Here is a 21,612-nt window from a genome sequence, read left to right on the forward strand (position 1 = left end):
TATTTGATGAAATAAATATAATGATATTGGAAATATTTAGCGACGTAGCAGCATTGAATGTGGATAACTTCAAAGGCCCGGCTAACATATATCCCAGAGTGCTTAGTGAAGGAAAAGGGCAAATCGCAGAGGCTCTGGCCATCATTTTATAATCCTCTCTGGCCACAGGCGTGGTGCCGGGGGACTGGAAGACTTCTAACGTTGTACGTTAGTTTAAAATAGCAGAAAGGGATAGATCGATTAATTGCAGGCCAGCCAGCCTGAATTGGATGTTGGGAAATTTATTGCAAAACATTCGGAGGGCAGGATAAATCTTCATTGGGAACGACACGGATTGATCCAGGCGAGTGAGCATGGAATTGTTTAGGGAACGTCATGTCTGACTAACTTGATTGATTTGTTTGAGGACGTGACGAAGTGGGTCAATAAAGGTCGTGCGATGGATGCAGTGAAGAGGAATGTTAGCAAGGAATTTCATAAGATCCCACATGGCATAATGGTCACGAAATATATCCATAGATTCTAGGATCATTCCCGCATCATCGAAGCTAGCTAATATATCGCACAATTTCGGAAAGGCGGGAGAGAGAAAAGAAGGACCGACTGCTCAGTTAGCCTGACATCAGTATGAGGTAAAATGTTTGAAATGTTATTGAGGACGTAGTAACAGAGCACTTAGAACATAAAAATACAATTGGGCAGAATCAACATGCATTCATTTAATGGAAATCATGTTCAACAAATGTGTAAGAATTTTTTGAGGTTGCAAATAGAAGAATCGGTCAGTAGGGACCAGTGGATGTGTGGCATTTGGAGTCACATGAATGCATTCGATGAGGAACAGCAGAAAAGATTATTGGACAAAATTAGGGCTCATGTGGTTGGGGGTTATATATTAGCAGGAATTGAAGATTGGTTAAAGGACAGAAAACAGAGAGTTGGAATAAACTGTATCATTTTTGGATTAGCAGGTGTTAACTCATGGGTGCCCAAAGGGAGCGGTGCTTCAGCAATACTCACTCTATATCAATGATTTAAATGAGGCGACCAAACGAAATATATTCAAGTTCACTGATGATACAAAACTTGGTGGGCATGTTCGTTGTGAGGAGCATGCAAAGATACTTCAAGGGGATATAGGTATGCAAATAGAGTGGGCAAGAACATGGCAAATGGAATATAACGTGGTTTAATGTGAAGCTATCGACTTCCGTAGTAAAAATAGAAAAGCGAAGTATTTTTAAAATGATGAGCGAGCTGGAAATGTTGGTGTTCAGAAGGAACTTTGGTATTCTTGTACACGAATCATTGAAAGTTAACCTGCAGGTACGGCAAGCAATTAAGAAAGTTAACATGCGTGTACGGCAAGCAATGTCGACCTTTATTGCAAGAGAACTTGAGTATCAGAGTAAATACATCTTACTGCAATTATATTGGCCCCTTGCTGACACCGTACCTGCAGCACTTCGTACAGTTTAGCATCCTTAGCTAAGGAAGGATATACTTTGCATTGAGGGAATGCAGCGAAGGTTCACCGGACTGATTGCGGCGATCGGGGTGTTTCCCTATGTGGGGAGATCGAGTAGACTCGGCCTATATTCTCTACATATTAGAAAAATGAGTGATGATCACATTGAAACATACAAAACTCTTACAGGGCTTGACAGATTAGATGCAGCGAGGATGATTTATCTGGCTGAAGATTCTATAACCAGGCGTTTCAGAATAATATGTTCACTGCGCAGGAAAGTGGAGTTGAAGTAGAAGATCAGGCATGGCCAAATTAAATGTCGGATGGGCGGAAACGCCTATTCCTACTACGATTACTCGTGTTCTTATGGAACTAATGCCTATGTGATCAAATGCAAAAGGCAAGTTGGATCCCAAAATGGCTCAGAAGCAGTTCACAAGGGTAATGTGTGAAGGGCAATTTTGTGAAAAGAAGGTTGTTCAGAGTTGGGTACCACACGACTCAGTACTACCTCCCTTGATTCTTGTGCTGTATATCAATGATTTCGACTTGGACGTACAGGGTATGTTTAAGAAGTTCGTAGATAATACATAAATTGACTGTGTGTTTGATAATGAAGAAGAAAACGGTAAACTGCAGGAGTAAAAATATTAGACCATAAGCACTAAGCGCAGGAGTAGGCCATTTGTCCCCTCGAGCCTGCTCCGCCATTTACTAAGATCTTGACAGATCGACTCATGGATTCAGCTCCATTTCCTTGCCCTCTCCCGTTTATTGCTTTATCGTGCAAAAAATTAGTCAAAAATCATCATAAATATATTCAAGTACCCAGCATCTACAGCTCTCTGGAGCATGCAATTACATAGATATACAACTGTCTGTAAATAGGCACGAAATAAAAAAACTGATATTAAGTGTTTCTACAGGCATATAAAAAGGAAAACAATAGCTCAAGTAGATGTTGGTCCCCTGGAGGATGAGACTGAGGAATTAATAATGGAGAACAGGGAAATGGCAGAGATGTGAACCAATATTTTGTATCGGTCTTCACGGTAGAAAACACAAAAATATCCTAATAGTGGGAGGGAATAACTTAATACAATCATTGTCACTAATGAAGTAGTACTCAGTAAAATAATGGGATTAAAGGTGGACAAGAACCCTGCACGTGATTGCTTACATCCTAGGGTCTCAAATGAAGGGGCTGCAGATATAGTGGATGAATTGGTTGTGTTCTACCGAGATTTCCTTGATTCAGGGACTGTCCCAGCAAATAACAAAAGCGTGAATTTAACACCGCAATTTCAAAAAAAGTGCAGACAGGAAGCATGAAACTGTCGACTAGTTAGCTTAACATCTGTCGTTGGGAAAATGCTGGCGTCCATTGTTAGGAAGCATTAGCGGAATATTTTGAAAATGAGAAATCAATCAAACACAATGAGCATGGATTTATGAAAGGGAAATATTGTTTGTCAAATTTGCTGGACTTCATGAAGTTGTAACGATCAGGATGGATAAGGGGGGGACCAGTGGGTGTGATCTATATGGATTTCCAGAAGGCATTCCTTAAGTTGCCACGTAAGAGGTTACTTTTCAAGGTAAAAGTTGATGGGGTTGTGGTTAATATATTAGCATGGAGAAAGGATTGACAAACTAACAGAAAACGGAGAGTCGGGATAAATGGTTCAATTTCCGGTTGGCAAACAGTGACTAGTGGGGTGCCGCACGGATCGGTGCTGGTCCTCAACTTGTTACAATCTATATGAATGACATGGATGAAGGGACCGAGTGTAATATCGCCAAGTTTGGTGATAAAGGAAAGATGAGTGGGAAAGCAAATTTTGAGGAGGACATTAAATATTGGCAGATTGCGTATAATAGGGGAAAATGTGTGGTTATCAACTTTGGCAGAAAAAATTTAAAAACAAATGATAATTTAAACATAGAAAAATTGCTAAATGCTGTAGTACAGACGGACCTGAGGGTCCTTGTGCATGAAACAAAATAGTTAGTGTGCAGATACATCAAGTAATCAGGAAGGCAAATGGAATTGCAAGCAGGATAAGGTCTAAAACCAGAGGTCTACTTCTACAGATTTACATGCGATTGTTAAGGCCACACCTGGAGTAATGTATACAGGTTTGGTATCCATATATAAGGAAGGATGTACATGCATTGGTGGCTGTTTAGAGAAGGTTCACTGGGTTGTTTCCGTAGATGAGGTGGTTGACATAAGAAGAAAGGTTGAATAGGTTGGGCCTATACTCATGGGAATTCAGAAGAATGAAAGGTGAACTTATCGAAACATATAAGTTAATGAAGGTGCTCGAAAAGATGAATGCAGAGAGGAAATTTCCACACATCTAGAAAGTGAATCTAGCGGACATAGTCTCAGATTAAGGGGCAGTCCATTTAAAATAGAGACGAGGAGGAATTTATTCCATCTAACAATATAAGAACATAAAAACATAACAAATAGGAGCATGATAGGCCATTTAGTCGATTGAGCCTGCTCCACCAATCAATAAGATCATGGCTGATCTGATCATGGATTCAGCTGCACTTCCTTGCCAGCTCCCCATAACCCTTTACCACTGATCGCTAAATATTCTGTCTAACTCCCCCTTAACTATACGCAAACAGCCTCCACAGTTGTCTGTGGCAGAGAATTGCAAAGATTTACAACCCTGTGAGAGAAGCATTTTCTCCTCATCTCAGTTTAAAATGGGCGGCCCCTTATTCTGAGACAACGTCCGCTAATTTTGTTCCCATATAAGCGGAAACATCCTCTCTGCATCCACCTGGTCGAGCCCCCACATTATATTATATTTTTCAATAAGTTCACATCTCATTCTTCTGAACTCCAATGTGTATAGGCCCAAGCTACTGACCCAAAATGTTCGCATTACTACTGCTGTCGCCTCAACAATGCCATTTATACTTGTAGCAAGACCTCTCGCTTTTAGACGCAATACCCATTCAATAAATGCCAACATTCCATTTGCTTTGCTGATTGCCTGCTGTACCTGCATACTATTTTTTTGTATTTTCTGTACAAGGACCCACAGGACCATCTGCACTGCAGCATTTTGCAATTTTTCTCCATTTAAACAAATTTGCTGTTGTACAGTTTCTGTAAAGTGGATAACCATTTTTTGCCCACATTATACTGCTCCTGCCAAATGTTTGCTCACTCTCTTAGCCTGTCTATATGCTTTTGCAGATAATTGGAGTCCACCTCACAATTGGCTTTCCCACCCATCTTTTGTTTCATCAGCTACGTTGGCTACATTTCACTCGGTTCCTTCATGCAAATTAATAACATAGATTATAAGCCCCAGCAACAATCCCTGCAGCACCCCACTAGCTGCTGTTCAACAACCACAAAATGACCCATTTTCCAGACTCTCGATTTTCTTTTAATTAACCAATCATCTATCAATGCTAATATATTACCCCAAACCCCGTGAACCCGGATTTGTCATGTGGAGTAACCTTTTATGTTGCACCTTATAGAATGCCTTCTGGAAATCTAAATTCATGACATCCAATGGTTACCTCTTATCCACCCTGCTCGTTACATCCTCAAAGAACTCCAGCAAACTTCTCAAACATGGATTCCCTTTCAAAAAACCAAGAGTGTTTAAATTATGCGTTTCAGAAATACCTGCTACTGATTCCTTAATAATGGACTCCAAGCATTTTCACAACGACAGGTGTTAGGATAACTGATCTATAGATTCCTGCTTTCTGTCTGCCTTCTTTCTTATATAGCGGCGTTACATTTGCGGTTTTCAATACACTGGTAGCTTCACAGAATTCAGGATAATTTGACAGATTACAACCAATGCGTTCACTATCTCTTCAGCCATTTCTTTTAAGACCCTCGATGCAAGTCGTCAGGTCCAGGGACTTGTCCGCCTTTACATCCACTTTTTCACCGAGTACTATTTCTTTCATGATACTGATTCCTCCCTCCCTATAGCCTGTTAAGTTACCACAATCGGGATATTTTTGTGTCTTCTACCGTGAAGACTATTGCAAAATATTTGTTTCACGTCTCTGCCATTTCTCGGCTTCCCATTACTAATTACCCAGTCTCGTCCTCTAGGGGACCAACATTTAATTTAGCCGTATATTTCCATTTTTTGTACCTGTCGGAACTCTTGTTATTTACTAATTTACTTTCAGCTTGACAGAAGCATGGCTAATGGAATTTATTCCGAAGAAGTTTGGGGTAATGCGTTTGGGGCGGGCTAACAGGGCAATGAATTCATATTAAAGATGAGAACTCTTGGAAGTATAGCGAAATAAAGGGAGCTTGAGTGCATGCCAATAAATCCCTGCAGGTAGCAGATCAGTTCAGCCATGATCTTATAGAATGGCGGAGCAGGCTCAAGGGGCCAAATGGCCTACTCCCGATCATATATCTAATCTTCTTATGTTCTTACAATTTGGTTAAGCAGCCATATGGAACAGTTAGGCGCCAACTAGAAAATTGCGTGCATTTCTGCTCATTTCATTACAGGGACGATGACATTGCAGTAGAGCTGGTACAGAGCACATTTACGAGGATGTTGCCTGGACTGGAGAATAATAACAATGAGGAAAGATGTCATGGGATGGATTTATATACTTTTAGAGTAGAAGAGGCTTAGAATATAACTCATTGACGTGTATACAATTATGCAGTGTTAGATAGAATGGAAATAAGGACATATTTTCCTTAGGATATGGGCCAGGGACAAGGGTCGAATATTTAAAATAATCAGCAAGGATTTAGAGTGGATTTTGTTACCCATAGAATGGTTGGGGTCTGAAACTCACAGCCTGAAAGGTTGGTAGATCCTGAGAGCTGCACCATATCCAAAAATGGATCAGAATGTGCAATACAAGTGCTATAACGTACAGGGCTACGGACCACGTGTGCGAATGAAGGATTCGGCTGGATAGCTTTTGTTCGGACACGATGGGCCTAAATGGCACATATCCGTGCTGGAAATTTCTATGAATCTATCATTCAATAAGCCGTCTTTTAATATGATCAATGAAGCGCTACCTTTGCACCTTCAGCATATTTAAGCTAATAAACATCGAACTCAAGCAGTGAAAATGTATTTGTCGGAAAAGCTGTGAGACTGTGGAATGCACTGGCCCAGAGCAGCAAATGTAAAACAAGGTTTAAAAACCGGTAGCGTGAGGGTGGAAGGGCAGTGAGAGGCAAGAGAGCCACAGGAAAGCCACACCGCAGCTTCGAGAATTCCTGCCTGACCATATGATTCTTGCGCACGTCACGGATATTTTTGCTGGTAAATGTGAAGAAAATGTACAGTATGTTTGTAGCTGTTTCGCTTTCTGTCCTGTTGCACTCATAGAGGAAAAAGATACAATAGGAGCCATTCAGCCCCTCGTGCCTGCTCTGCCATTGAATTAGATTTGCCTGCGATGATTTCATAAATTTTGATATCCGTGCCTCACAAATTTCCATCAACCTGAATTTCGACATTTTCAATTGACCCCCACCCCCAGCAGTTTTTTGAGTGCAAGTTCCAGTTTGCCATTATCATCTGTGAGAAAAACTGATTCCTTACGTCATTCCTGAACGGATGACTCTCATTTTTGATTCTATCGCATTGTGCTGGACTGCCACATCAGAGGAAATAGTTGTCTCTATCTTACACCTATTTCTTTGCAACTCTGTTCCAAATCCATAGCGAGAACTTTACCTGTACCTCTGATTTAGAATTTGAGAACGTGCCTCTTTCTCTGGTAATATTTTGCGACCTAACCCTGTGATTGGATATGTGGTAGCTCACTGGCAGCGGGCGGCAGAAACGAGCGTGACATGGGCAGTGCCAAGGAAAGCTGCGTCTCATAGTTGCCTCACATCCCGCAGGAACTCTGTTGATTTGATAGCCTTCATGTGTCAACTCGGAAGAATCAGTCAGCTGCGAAAAATTCCACCATAGAGAGGAAGATCTTCTATATGGGGGTAATGTAGACAGCATTGGAACCATATATACGAAGGGTATCTTTGTGTGGCGTATTGAAGATGCAATAGGATTTCCAAAACACGTCGAAATTCAGATCAGAGGACTGCATGTTCGATTCACACCCGGGGCCAGGCCGCTTTTATGACAGATGAACGAGAATATATCGAACATACTCACATTAACCACAGTCACCTCTCAATGTTTAGCGGCCCAGTGTCTCGGAGCATTTTGTGTGATCCTCTCATATATGCATTTGTTCAACATCTGGGAAAAGACGGAGATGAAAACAGATTACAGGGAAATATTCCATACATAACTGCAAGTCTCTTTCTTTGGTGCGATAGTCAGCGCTGCTCAGCCGCAGAACAGAATTTTGCGATTTTTCTGCACAAGTTAACTTTCTAGTGCTGTAAACACCAAACCCTCCCTAAAATTCGAGCCGACAACCATTGAATGGTGCAATAGAATAGACGATATCGATGTTTACTGCACTTCCCATTGTGCTTTTGGCTGCATCATAACAATGCCAAACTCAACCTAATTTTGCAGTCAAAAAGGCGCAGACAATCCTACAAATAGCGGTGGGAGTGTGAAGAAGAGGTTTGCTGCCAGAGAGGGGGCGGCGTTTCCGCTCCAATCAAACAGCTCCGTTTTCCCTCCTAAAAGATGTCATCGAAACGGCGAACACTTGTCTGCACCTTTTTCAGAATTCTCAGCAACCTGTTTAGGAGAATCCTTGCTAATGCAGGAAACAAGTAAAATCTTCCCATGTGTGCCGAATGTCTTATCATTGCGTTTAATTCGAGTTGGTTACTGGCACATTTTTCTTAACATCATCGTTCCTAGTGCAAGAATGGAAACGGCTCCACTCCTTCTATAAATAAGTAATGCTAAAGCGCTGCTGTAGAATTCTCACCTGCTCCTGAATCATGGTTGCTCTTTGGATTCTAAGTGCACCCATGGAACCGCGATTAAGTAGTTACAAGGTGGGGGACACAAATTGTCATATTTGTGGAGATCAGCCATTTTCTCATTGCGTGGCGGTACAGGCTCGATGGGTCTAATTTTCTTCCTATTTTCCCATGTTCCCATCCTCTCATTTGTGCATTTGTACAAATTTAGGGAATAGGCAGATGTGAATGATTTACAGGGAAACATTCAGAACATATCTTCAAGTCTTCCACTCTCACATAAAGAAGCGCAAACTCCCGGCTTCATTCATTCTGAATCAACCGAGATAGAGAGAATGCGAGATAAACACAGTCAGGGGGACCTGCAATACACTCAATGATGAAAATACTGTTATCAGAGATTGCATGTATAAGTCCCGCATCTGCATTTTTATACATTGGTCAATAACTTTCGCTATATGCTCCGAATCCAGTTTCCAGCCGACATTTACTAAATCAATGTCCTCAGTCCATTCGGAATCTTTGAATTTAATGGCGTGAGCTGTTCTTCCTGTGATGTTTAGTGACACAAGATGATCCTACATTGTCACCATTGTCGAGTGGCCATTTCCTCAAAGAACGAAGCCAAACAGAATGAGGGATATGCATTGAATAAACACTAAGAAATCTATGGTTCACTGGCGGATGCTCCATTTGAACCCGACAACCACAGCCTTGTGTGGTAGAGAATTCTATTTAAGGAAAATCATGTTTTGACAAATATGTTAGTGTTTTTGAGATTGCACCTAGTAGAATAGATAAGGGGAACTAGTGGATGTGTGTATTTGGATTTTCAGAAGGCATTCGATAAGCTGCCACTTAAGCAGGTAGTAATGAAATTTAGTGCTCAATGGATTGAGGGTTGTTATACTAACATGCATTGAGAATTGGTTCACGGTGAATAGAAATGAATGTTGGTGTGCTGTAAATTGTGGGGTTCCGCAATGTGCGGTGCTTGGGCCTCAGCAATTCTCGAAATATATCAATGATTTAGTTCACAGGACAAAGTACAGTGTATTCAAGTTTGCTAATTATATTAAGTTAGGTGGGAATTTCAGTTGTGAGCAGGATGCAAAGACGCTTGAAGGGAATATAGAGAGGCTAAGTGAGTGGGCAAGAACGTTGCAAATGGAATATAGTGAGGAGAAATGTCACGTTTTCCACTTTCGCAGAAAGAATAGAAAAGCAGAGATTTATTAAATGGTAAGAGATTGGAAACTTCTGGTTTTCAGAGGGACCTGGGTGTCCTTGTACACGAATCACCGAAAGATAACATGCAAGTAGAGCAAGCAATGAAGAGAGGAAAAGATATGTTCGCCTTTGTTACAAAGGACTTTACTGTAAGAGAAAAACATCTGAATGCAATTATACAGGGCACTGGTGAGAGCACACCTGGAGTACTGTGCACAGTTTTGTACTCCTTGTCTAAGGCATGGTTTGAGTGCTCCTACAAGGAATGATTAAGTAGACTAGGGCTTTATTCTCTGCAGTTTAGAATAATTCGATGTGATCTCATTGAATAATACACAATTCTTACTGGGCTGGAGAGTGTTATTGCATGTGGGATGTTACTCCTGTCTGGAACGAGGAACCATAGTTCCTGAATTCAGGGTTGGACATTTAGGACTAAGCTGAGGAGAAATGTCTGCACTCAGAACAGTGTGAATGTTTAGAATTCTCTATCGGAGTGGGATGAGGAGGCTCTGTCATTGAGCATATTCAAGACGGAAATCTATAGATTTTTGATATTAAGCGAAGCAAGGGAAATGGCAATAGTGCGGGCAGGTGGAACTATGGAAGTTTCAGCCATAATCCCGTTCAATGGCGGACCATGCCAGAGGGTCCAAAATACAACTCGTGTTCCTATTTCTCATAATCTTATGTTCTTATGTTCCAGAATCTGGAATCCAGTTGAACATTACCATCCTATCAAAACGTGCTGACCGATTTTACTCCTGGAAGACCTCGCTCTAATCTTAAGGTGATATGTTATTTCTTCTTCATTCACCCAACATAGAAACATAGAAAATAGGTGCAGGAGTAGGCCACTCGCTCCTTCGAACCTGCACCAACATTAAATAAGATCATGGCTGATCATTCCCTCAGTACCCCTTTTCTGATTTCTCTTCATATCCCTTGGCTCCTTTAGCTGTAAGGGCCATATCTAACTCCCTCTTGCATATATCCAATCAACTGGCATCAACAATCTCTTCTGTAGGGAATTCCACAGGTTCACAACTCTCTGAGGAAAGAAGTTTCTCCTCATCTCAGTCCTAATTGGCTTACCCCTTATTCTTAGACGATGAACCCTGGTTCAGGACAGCCCCAACGTCGGGAACATGCTTCCTACCTTTAACCTGTCCAGTTGCGTCAGAATTTTATATGCTTTTATGAAATCCCCTGTCATCCTTCTAAACTGCAGTGAATACAGGCCCAGTCGATGCAGTATCTCCTCAGATGTCAGTCCTGCCATCCCGTGAATCAGTCTGGTGAACCTTCGCTGCGCTCCCTCAATAGCAAGAACGTCCTTCCGCAGATTAGGAGATCAAAACTGAACACAAAATTCCAGTAAGGCCTCACTAAGTCCCTGTACAAATGCAGCAAGATCTTCCTGCTCCTACACTCAAATCCCCTAGTTATGAAAGCCAACATACCATTTGCATTCTTCACTGCCAGCTGTACCCGCATGCCAACTGTCAATGACTAATGTACCATGACATCCAGGTCTCGTTGAACCTCCCCTTTTCATAAGCTGCCGCTATTCAGATAATATTCTGCCTTCGTGTTTTTGCCACCAAAGTGGATAACCTGACATTTATATACATTATACTGGATCTGCAATGCGTTTGCCCACTCACCTAACCTGACCAAGTCAACCTGCAGTCTCTAAGTGTCCTCCTCACAGATCACACTGCCACCCAGCTTAGTGTCATCTGTAAATTGGAGATATTACACTCAATTCCTTCATCGAAATCATTAATGCTTATTGTAAATAGCTGGAGTCCGAGCACTGCGCCCTGCGGCACACAATTAGTCACTGCCTGCCATTCTGAAAAGGGCCGGTTTATCCCAACTCTCTGCTTCCTGTCTGCCAAATAGTTATCTATCCACGTCAGTACATTACCCGCAATACCATGTCCTCTAATTTTGCGTGGCAATCTCTTGTATGGGACCTTCTCAAAAGCCTTTTTAAAATCCAAATACACCACATCCAATGGAATGGTTCTCCCTTGTCCACTCTATCAGTTACATGCTCAAAAAATTATCCTAGCTTTGGCAAGAATTAATTCCCTTTCATAAATCCATGCTCACTTGTAACGATCCCGTCACTGCTTTGCAAATGCACTTCTATTTCAACTTTAATAATTGATTCCAACATTTTCGTCACTACAGATGTCGGTCTAACCGGTCTATAATTAACGATTTTCACTCTCCCTCCGTTCTTAAAAAGTGGTGTTAAACTAGCTACCCACAATTCCATAGGAACTGATATAGAGTCGATTGACTATTGGAAAATGAATACCAATGCATCCAATATTTTTAGGGCCACATCCTTAACTATTCTGGGATGCAGAGTATCAGCCCCCTGGGAATTATCGGCCTTTAATCCCATCAATTTACCTAACACAATTTGCCCCCTTATAAGCATTTCTTTCAGTTCCTCCTTTTCACTAGACACTTCCCGCAGCGTTTATGTGTTTTTCTGCACAGGTGAATAAGTGCCTCATTTCTGAAATGTTACATGACGTGGTGCTGGTACATGAAGGCCACGTTTATTAATGGAATGATCGCAGTTGGAAATTCCGGTCCATTTTGTTCAATTCTTTTTTGTTCCTTGAACTAAATAATTACGGCAATTTTTGTGTTGGTTGCCTGTTTATATTATGATTAATATTCTAACACTTATGGGAACGTACAGGCTATCAGTATCCTTGGAAAGTCACTGTTCCTGCTGTTGGTACTGCCATTGCTTTGCTGACATGAGAGATGCGGCTAATAGGTTGACAACTTTAAAATTAATACAAATCTACACCTTTCAGCACACCTTGGGCATTTGGATTGTTGGTCGATGCATAACCGTGTAACTGAGTAATATTCTCCAGTTTTAATGCATTATTATGCAGTTCCTTTATATCCCACTCATTTGAGATCATTTTTTTTAATAGAATTTTTACATGACGAAGTAAAAGGTGTTAATTAATTCTATCATCAACAAACGTGCAGAATGATCATGTAAATATCAAACGATTTTCAATATAGATAAGTGTGAGGTGGAGCATTTTCTTCGGAGAGATAAGGGCCCAACCTAACCTTGGAAATTAAGTGTACAAATGGGCCAGAAGTGCAAAGGGCTCTCTGGGTACAGATACACAAGTCACTAAATGTAGCAATGGAGGAAAATAACGCCATATAAGCGCAAATGAAGCACTGGAGGCAATTTATAGAGGGTTATAATTGAACCGCAGAGAAGTTATGTAAACCCTGTATCGAACATTGTCTGATTGTCTAATGACCTCAGATGGTGGGCTGCCAATATGGCATAACTCTATACATGATTTTAAGTGGTTACTGCTGCTGTCGTTTTTGTAAAAGTGGTTGTAAATAATGTTGTTATAAACTTTGCCGAGGGGTGAAAAGGTCGCCCTATAAGGAGTTTCTGGCATGCTCAGGAAAATAAATTAGAGGCAACATTAGTGGGGAAGAGTTGACGATATTGGGTGGGGTTGGGAGGAGCCGGGATATTGGGAGTGGTGGGGAGGAGCTGAGGATATTGGGTGGGGTGTGGAGGAGCTGATTATATGGGGTGGGTTGAAGAGTGTGTGAGAATATTGGGTGGGATGGGGAGGAGCTGAGTATATTGAGTGGTCCAGGGAGGGTCTGACGATATTGCGTGGGGTGGGGAGGAGCTGAGGATAATCGTTGGGGGTGGAGAGTAGCTGAGGATATTGGGTGCGATGGGGAGAGTCTGAGGATATTTGGTGGGTTGGGGAGGAGCTGAAGATAATGGGTGGCGTGCAAAGAAGCTGAGGATATTAGGTGGGGTATGGATGAGCTGAGCAAATTGGGTCGGGTGGGCTGGCGCTGAGAATATTGGGTGGGATCCGGAGAAGCTGATGATAGTGGGAGTGGTAAGGAGGTGCTGAGTATATTGGATGTATTGGAGAGTAGCTGAGGTTATTGAGTGGTGTGGGGAGGGTCTGACGATATTGGGTGGGGTGGGGAGGAGCTGAGGATATTGGGTAATGTGGGGAGGAGCGGAGGATATTGGGTGCATAATTAGATATGGAAAGACACTAAGTGAGGTTTATGTAATCAGGGCCGTGGCTCTGTTGGATGAAATAAATAACATCTTCACCGAATAGCAATAAACACTATGGTTTCCTTATCAATTGCAAAATCTCATACAGTCGTTAATTGCTGATTTATTACATTATAAATTGTTTTATTCAGTATTTTATTTGATGCTTTACTTAAAATATTTATGTGGCAATTCTCTAAAGATCATCTTAGAATAAGCACGAAGAAACATGTCGACTGTGAAGTGACGTGGAAAGTGAATTTCAAGATGAATGTGAGGTGATACAATTTGATAGGAAGCTAGGTATATCTAGAAATATTACGTTTTTGATGATGTGTATCAGGACTATTGAAAGGCGTTTGACAAACTGGCACTTAATAGACGTGTTGATAAAATTCTAACGCATGGGATTAAAAGGACAGGGCTGTATGGTCTTGTCATTGGCTAAGTGACAGATAACCGAGAGCATTGGTACTGTTGTTCAGACTGGCGCGAGATATACTGCTGTCTCGCCCAGAGGTCGGGATTAGAGTACTGCTCTGTTTGATAGTGATTCATAGAAACATATAAAATAGGTGCAGGAGTAGGCCATTCGGCCCTTCGTGCCTGCACCGCCATTCAATGAGTTCATGACTGAACATGCAACTTCAGCACCCCATTCATGTTCTCTCGCCATACCCCTTGATGGCGAGAGAGCATGAATGGGTGAAGAAGTTTCTCCTCATTCCGGTCCTAAATAGCTTACCCCTTATCCTGAGACTGTGACCCCTGGTTCTGGACATCCCCAACATTGGGAACATTCTTCCTGCATCTAACCAGTCTAAACCCGGCTGAATTCTAAACGTTTCTATGAGATCCCCTCCATTCTTTTGAACTCCAGTGAATACAAGCCCAGTTGATCCAATCATGCTGGGTATGTCAGTCCCGCCATCTCTGGAATCAGACTGGTTAACCTTCGTTGCACGCCCTCAATAGCAATAATGTCCTTCCTCAAATTAGGAGACCAAACTGTACACAATACTCCAGGTGTGGCCTCACCAAAACCCGGTACAACTGTAGTAACACCTCCCTGCCACTTTACTCAAATCCCCTCGCTATGAAGGCCAACATTACATTTTCCTTCTTAACCGCCTGTGGTACCTGCATGACAACCTTCATTGACTGATGTACCATGACACCCTCGTCTCGTTGCACCTCCCCTTTTCCTAATCAGTCACCATTCAGATAATAGTCTGTCTCTCTGTTTTTACAACCAAAGTGGATAACCTCACATTTATCCACATTATACTTCATCTGCCATGCATTTGCCCACTCACCTAACCGATCCAAGTCACTCTGCAGCCTCATAGCATCTTCCTCGCAGGAGTAAATATGACATTTATTTATTGTATTTGTATAATTTGATTTGTAAGAGTCATGAGTGACTGTCGTCCGATGTGATGTCTTTCAATTTTACCGGGAATGTTGTACTCAAAGCCAACGGTCACGCTGCACGTGAGGTGAGACAATTTGGTCGCAATCTAGATATATCTAACATATTACGTTTTTGATGATGTGTATAAGGACTGTTGAAATGCGTTTGACAAACTGCCACCTAACAAACCTGTTGATAAAATGCTAATGCATGGGATTTAAGGGACAGGGCAGTGTGGTCATTTCATTGGCTAAGTGACAGATAACAGGGAGCATTGGTGACTGGCTGTTGTTCAGACTGGCGCGAGCTATACTGATATCTCCACCAAGGGTCTGAATTTGGAGTACTGCTCTGTTTCATATAGATTCATGAACGAGAGTTGGGTATAAACTGCATCATTTGAACCTTGGTAGATCGAACGAGACTAGGACATGTAGTATGTAATGAGGATGATAGTACTAGACTTCAGGAGGGAACAATCTGACTGGGAATATTTATAAATTTTAAAATTGGAGCAAGAGTAGGCCGTTCAGTCCTTCGAGCAAACTCCACTATTCACTAAGATCGTGGCTGATCATCGGTAAAAATGGACAATCATTTAACACCATCATTTGACGCTCATTCCAGCATGTAAAGTTAATTCGTTACTCTGTTAACTGAGATATATTATGCATTAAAAGATTACAATATCAGTGCCGCCTAAAACAGGCCTTAAATCACCAGCAGATTTGATTGGGAGTTGACTCATATTAAATATATTCAGGCTGGAGAGCCAGAGAACTTCGGAAAAATCTCTGACCTGATCCTACACATCCCGGACGGCATATCAGTCCAAAAACAATCCCTTCGCTCACAGCAATACCATAACTCTGATTGAAAAGAGCAGATTGAATTTTACAAATACAATTGTGAAGTGTGGTATGTTGGCAGGAACATAAGAACATAAGAAATAGTTGCAAGAGTAGGCCACCTGGCCTCTCGAGCCTGCACCGCCATTCAATAAGATCACGGCTGGTTTCATCATCGACTCAGCTCGACTTCCCTGCCAATGTCCATAACCTTTTATGTCCTTATTGGTCAAAAATCTGATTATCTCCGCCTTAAATGTATTCAATGTCCCAGCCTCCAGAGCTCTCTGGGGCAGAGAATTCCACAGATTTAAAACCCACTGAGAAGAAATTAATCATCATCATATTTTTAAATTTTACTGAGATTATGGGCTATATTTTCCGCTTTTGGGCATTATTTCCGGAGTGGGTGATAAAAATGCGTTTTCAGATCGCTGGCTTGTCCCCCATTTTCAAAGCCACTAGTCTCCAGTTTATAAATTGGGCATTACCGCGAGCGATATGAAATGGGGGTTAGCGTTAAATCTCTATGACCTTCTGCTGTAAAGTGACGCCACCCTTAGCACCGGCATGGCACCGCTCGATTCCCGCGATTCAGCAGGTCAGGGGTCATCATTACATACACATCAGAGGAGACAAAAAGAGCAGGAGCTGAGAGGGAGTGAACGTGTGTGTGGGTGTGGTGAGGCTACTTTGCGAGGAAAGAGGGAGTGTTTCGAACTTTACAGCTAATTGGGAAAAAATAATTCGCTGTTACAAGCCAGATTTTGGAATTTCGTGACTATAATGGAGGGACTGGAGAAGGCAAGCCAGCACGCTATGGAAACTGAAGCGGGCCAGAGCAGTGAGTTGTACTCAAAGCCTGCGTCACGGCGCACGTCTTTATGTCACGAATGATAATTATCATAATACTCATGATTACATCTGTCGGTTATGTGTTGTATCTGTCTCTCTGATATTACCGAGAAAAGATATCACACAATGCTCTCATGCCATGTCATCCTGTCACCTTTTGCAGAAGAAACTATTGACGATTAGGTCTGAGCAGAGGCGAACGGGTGGGCGCCACCAGTCACCAGCGACATCACTGAGATGGAGAAGCGGGTGCTCGTACTCATGGGGAAGAACCCGAGACGGACATGGAAGCAGCTTCAGACCCTGAAGTGATGCCACGTGGGTAAATTATACACCGTTGCCTGATGCAAGATCAATTGATGCAACACGCACTCATATCTGAACAATAATATATGATAGCTGGTATCTAAAATTATCTTTAAAAAAATGATGGCCTCGTGAGAATCATTGCAGCACAGAATGTGCTGATGGGCATGAAATGTGACGTCTGTGGTGAAGTTGATAGCGGTGGTGTTTTTGTCGTAAATATGGATTGTGTAGCGTTGGAATGACTTTGTGACCCTAGCACTCTCTACTCCTCGAATAACCTTTTTTTTTTATATTTTGCGGCTCAGCCAGTAGCGTGTCCTAGGGCAAGATGACAGAGACCAGGAGTTGGGGTACGGGACGGTAATAGCCAGACGATCCTACATCTGATGCTGAGGAGCACTGCTTCTCGCCTGTCAATCAGCTGGGTCCAGACTTCACGGATGAAAGCACCGTCTTTGATGAGTCTGCATTGCCGCGCTCGAGAAGACATTCCAACACAAGACCAACTAGTGCGCCTCCCGCCATTCCTAACTTCACTCTGAATGTGCCGTGCCCAAGCACTTCGCCACAGGCCTCCGCAGGAGGGATGGTATAGTTGCGCAGGAAGACTGTAGACATAGGTGACCAGTTGCTAGAGGCATTGGGAGGCATAACCCGACAGCTGGCCAGCATCTCTAGCACACTGACGGAGAACGTTCCATGGATGGCATAGGCCCTGGAGGTGTTAGCCAGGAACACTCGTGACACAGGCCTCCCAGAGGTGCCGGAGCGCAGCAGTCCACACCACCAGTGCCAAGGACACATGAGAAGCTGGAGCAAGTTCCTGTTTCTGGATCCGAGAATGTTGCCACCTCGGTAGTCCCGCTCCCGGATCCGTGTGACCAGCGGCTCTGCCTTCATCCATCGCAAGGAGGAACCGTCTGCAGAGCACCTCAGCTAGGCGGCATGGACTGAGGAGGGGAAGGGGTAGAGGTGCGCAGAAGAATGCGAGGGGGGAAGGAAAATGAAGTGCATGTCCGCACGTGATAGCTTTGTTATATCTCCATCTAGGTGTATGCAATTTGTTGTAATTTGTGGGCGGAGGGGGCCAACCTGTTGGTTTGCATTTGTGTTCTGTGTTGCTGGACATGTTGACGACTTGATTGATGTCAATGTTTGAAAAATGAGGGTGGAGTGGGTTGGGGTGTTATTGCCAGTGACACATGATTTCAGAATAATTGTAGTGTTAAATGTTTTTTATTTAGCATAACCTTGATGCACATTGTCTTAGATAGCTGGACAGTCACACACTGCTGATTGCCTATCATAAAAGGATATAATTACAATTAACTTGAATTAACTTAAACATTAACTGGCACCAATATGATGCCCAACATTGCTGTGTGAGCTGCACACACAGTGGTGTATCAGCTTTGCCAATAATAGCAAAGTTTCAGGCAAATCTGGAGGTGGGCGTGGGAACGGGTGCATGGTCACCCTGACTTTCTGGCCCGAAGTTAGCTCCTCGTCCTCCTCTTCCTCTCTCTCCTGATCAGGACCATCAGTCCATTGTGCCAATTCTTGTCCCCTCCTGATAGCCAGGTTGTGCAGCATGGAGCACACGACCAGGAATTGAGCTACCTGATCAAGGTTGTCTTGTAGCTCCCCTCCTGAGCTGCTAACACACGCTAATGATTTTCTGGTTCACATTGCGTACAACTCTGTGGCTCTCGTTGTATCTCTTCTCGGCCTCGGTGCGCGTGTCATGCTGGGGAGTCATCAGCCAGGTGACTGGGCCATAACGTTTGTCACCAAGCATCCAGCATTGTATTTGTAGCTGACTGGTAAACATTTCAGATGCAGCTCTCTCACGGAGGATATGAGCCTCATCGAAACTGCCCGGATATGTGGCATTCACTGTCATAATTATCTGGTTGTGGTACATTGCAACTCTGCCTCATTCAGTTTCTCACTTTCTAATCTAGTGCTGAGCATACACACCAGCACAGACTGGTTGGGCCGAATAGCCTGAATCTCTGCTCTATGTTCTATATAATATAATCCTCTTAACTCTAGCCCAGCCCTGCCTGCCTACCTATTGTCGAGCCTCTCAATCTGGAAGATGCAAAGTATAGCTGTACTAAATAGCTGCAGTGACACTTTATAGAAGAGCTCAGACAGAATGCAACAATCTATCCCAAAAGACTATGTGGGAATTGTCAATCAGAAATATTGCCGTGTCTGAAGCACAGTGCGTGCCGCGTCGCTGGGTGTATTATCAGATCACCAACCATTCCTGGTGTAATTCAGTGGATGGAAGTCTGGGGCTAAATATTACATGTCTGGACTGGAAACGCTGCGCGCCGCCTCTGGGCTGTGCTCAGTTGTTCTGTTATTAATTAATTGAACAATTGAGGTCACCGGATATTTCACCGCACTTCAACTGCTCTCTGAATTGGACTGGGTCACCCCATAAATAAATATATTTGTGCAGCAACTTAAATGCTGCAGTATATCTCTGACTTGTCCAAAGGTTTATAAAGAATAATTGTAATAATCGGGATTTGTTCCTCTAATGCTGTAATATAAGAATTCTATAACATATACCAGCCACAGCAGTATGAAGCTACCGGATATGGTGAAGAGTAAAATCACAGACCTCCTCCTGCTCTCCATCTCTGGGTGACTGCCATTCTCCCCCTTGGTCTCACCCCTCAGTCCCTTCCGGATTTGACTGGCCACTAAAATGTGTGTGACTGTCAGAGCATTGAGCAACAAAATTACAGCGAATGGGAGCAGTGGGGTTACAACCGTATCAAACAAGTCAAATGCCAGCCATCTGTGCTCATTATAAAAGCCTGGGATTGACATAATAGTCTGTCTCTCTGTTTTTACTACCAAAGTGGATAATCTCACATTTATCCACATTATACTGCATCTGCCATGCATTTGCCCACTCACCTAACCTATCCAGTCACTCTGCAGCCTCATAGCATCTTCCTCGCCTGATGAGAATCAATCATGGTTGTTACAAATCCATTTTTATAAATACATAAGTAAATCTAAATCATTGTGCTTCTTAATCTTGCGCATCCCACGAGGTCGTTCTATCGTTTGTGGCATTGGTAGTGCTCACAAACCTTTTTGGTTGCCGGTGACACCAACTGTGCTATCTCAGTCCATATCCTTTGGGGTGGGCTTCCCATCCCCACCCTGTGCCTAATCACTCCAGCATAACTGGACCTCCTGCAGGAGCGAGGTATTTGACTCGTCCGAGAACCACCTGGCTCTTTTGCGCCTCCAATGTGTTCCTCTCCGAACTCACTGCACTTTCTAGCGTCAGAGTCCAAAGCGTGCTGTGATGCCTCCTCCTGGCTCTCCATTATATGCCAAATTGAGGCAAATATATGGCTGGCGGCTACTAATTTTTCATTCCCTACTTGTTGTGAAGCTCCAAACTCTCCCTCCCTCCTCCCAAAGTAGTCAAAGGACACCCAGACACGCATTCAGTCCCTCAGAGTACCCTCTCCCCCCAACTCCTCTTCAGTTGATGTCACGATGACCCTTGATTTCCAGAACTGCAGGAACTGAGCGTTGCCATGCCGTTGCGAAGGACGGCCACTTTACGCAGAAGGTCAAAAAAATCTTGAATTCGCCGGGTGTCACGCACATTTTCTAAAAAGGAAATTGGGTTTTTTGAGAATGGTCGAGAAGCCGGCGGTCTGAAAACACTTTGTCAACGCCACGCCAGAAATTACGCCCATTTTTGGGGAGATAACCTCAAAAGTGGAAGTTGTCAGGTCTTTGAGAATAGGCGAGTATCAGGTGATTTGAAAACACGTTGTTAACGCCCACGTCGGAAATAACGCGCATTTTTGGGCTAGCTGCACAAAAGTGTAATATCCAACCCAAAGCATCGAACACAGGGAAATGAGTAGAAAGATACGGAGTAATAATCACGTGAAATGTCAACTATTGCGATATTAATTGGATAGAAGAGGTCGGGAAGAGGATGAGGGCATGGAGTTCCCACAATGCGTACATGAATGCTTTCGAACCCAATCAATAAGGAGACCAACAAGGAAGGGTTCGCTATTGGATGTCGTAATAGGGAATAAAGCAGAGCAGATAGGAGAACTAAATGTTGGGATACATCTATGCAATTATAATATAATATGCTGTAAGCTCATAATTGAAATGGACATAAGTATGACGAAGATCAGTTTAATTGCTTGGAGAAAAGTTGGACTTGCGAATAGAACATGGGAAAATAAAATGACCAATAATATTGGAAAAACATGACAAGAATTTCAAAGGGAAACATTTGAAACGCTGTGCAGCAGAATTCGGGAAAATAGATATTCTGCTAAATAAAAGACCACACTGAGCACTAATGATGAATAAAGATATACAGAAACAAATTAGGTTAAGGATAGAGGCATGCATTAATTCCATGGACAGCGGTGGTCAGCATGATAAGGGAGAATATGGAGA

Source organism: Pristiophorus japonicus, unplaced genomic scaffold (genome assembly GCF_044704955.1).
Source record: "Pristiophorus japonicus isolate sPriJap1 unplaced genomic scaffold, sPriJap1.hap1 HAP1_SCAFFOLD_474, whole genome shotgun sequence".
Classification (NCBI taxonomy): Eukaryota; Metazoa; Chordata; class Chondrichthyes; family Pristiophoridae; genus Pristiophorus; species Pristiophorus japonicus.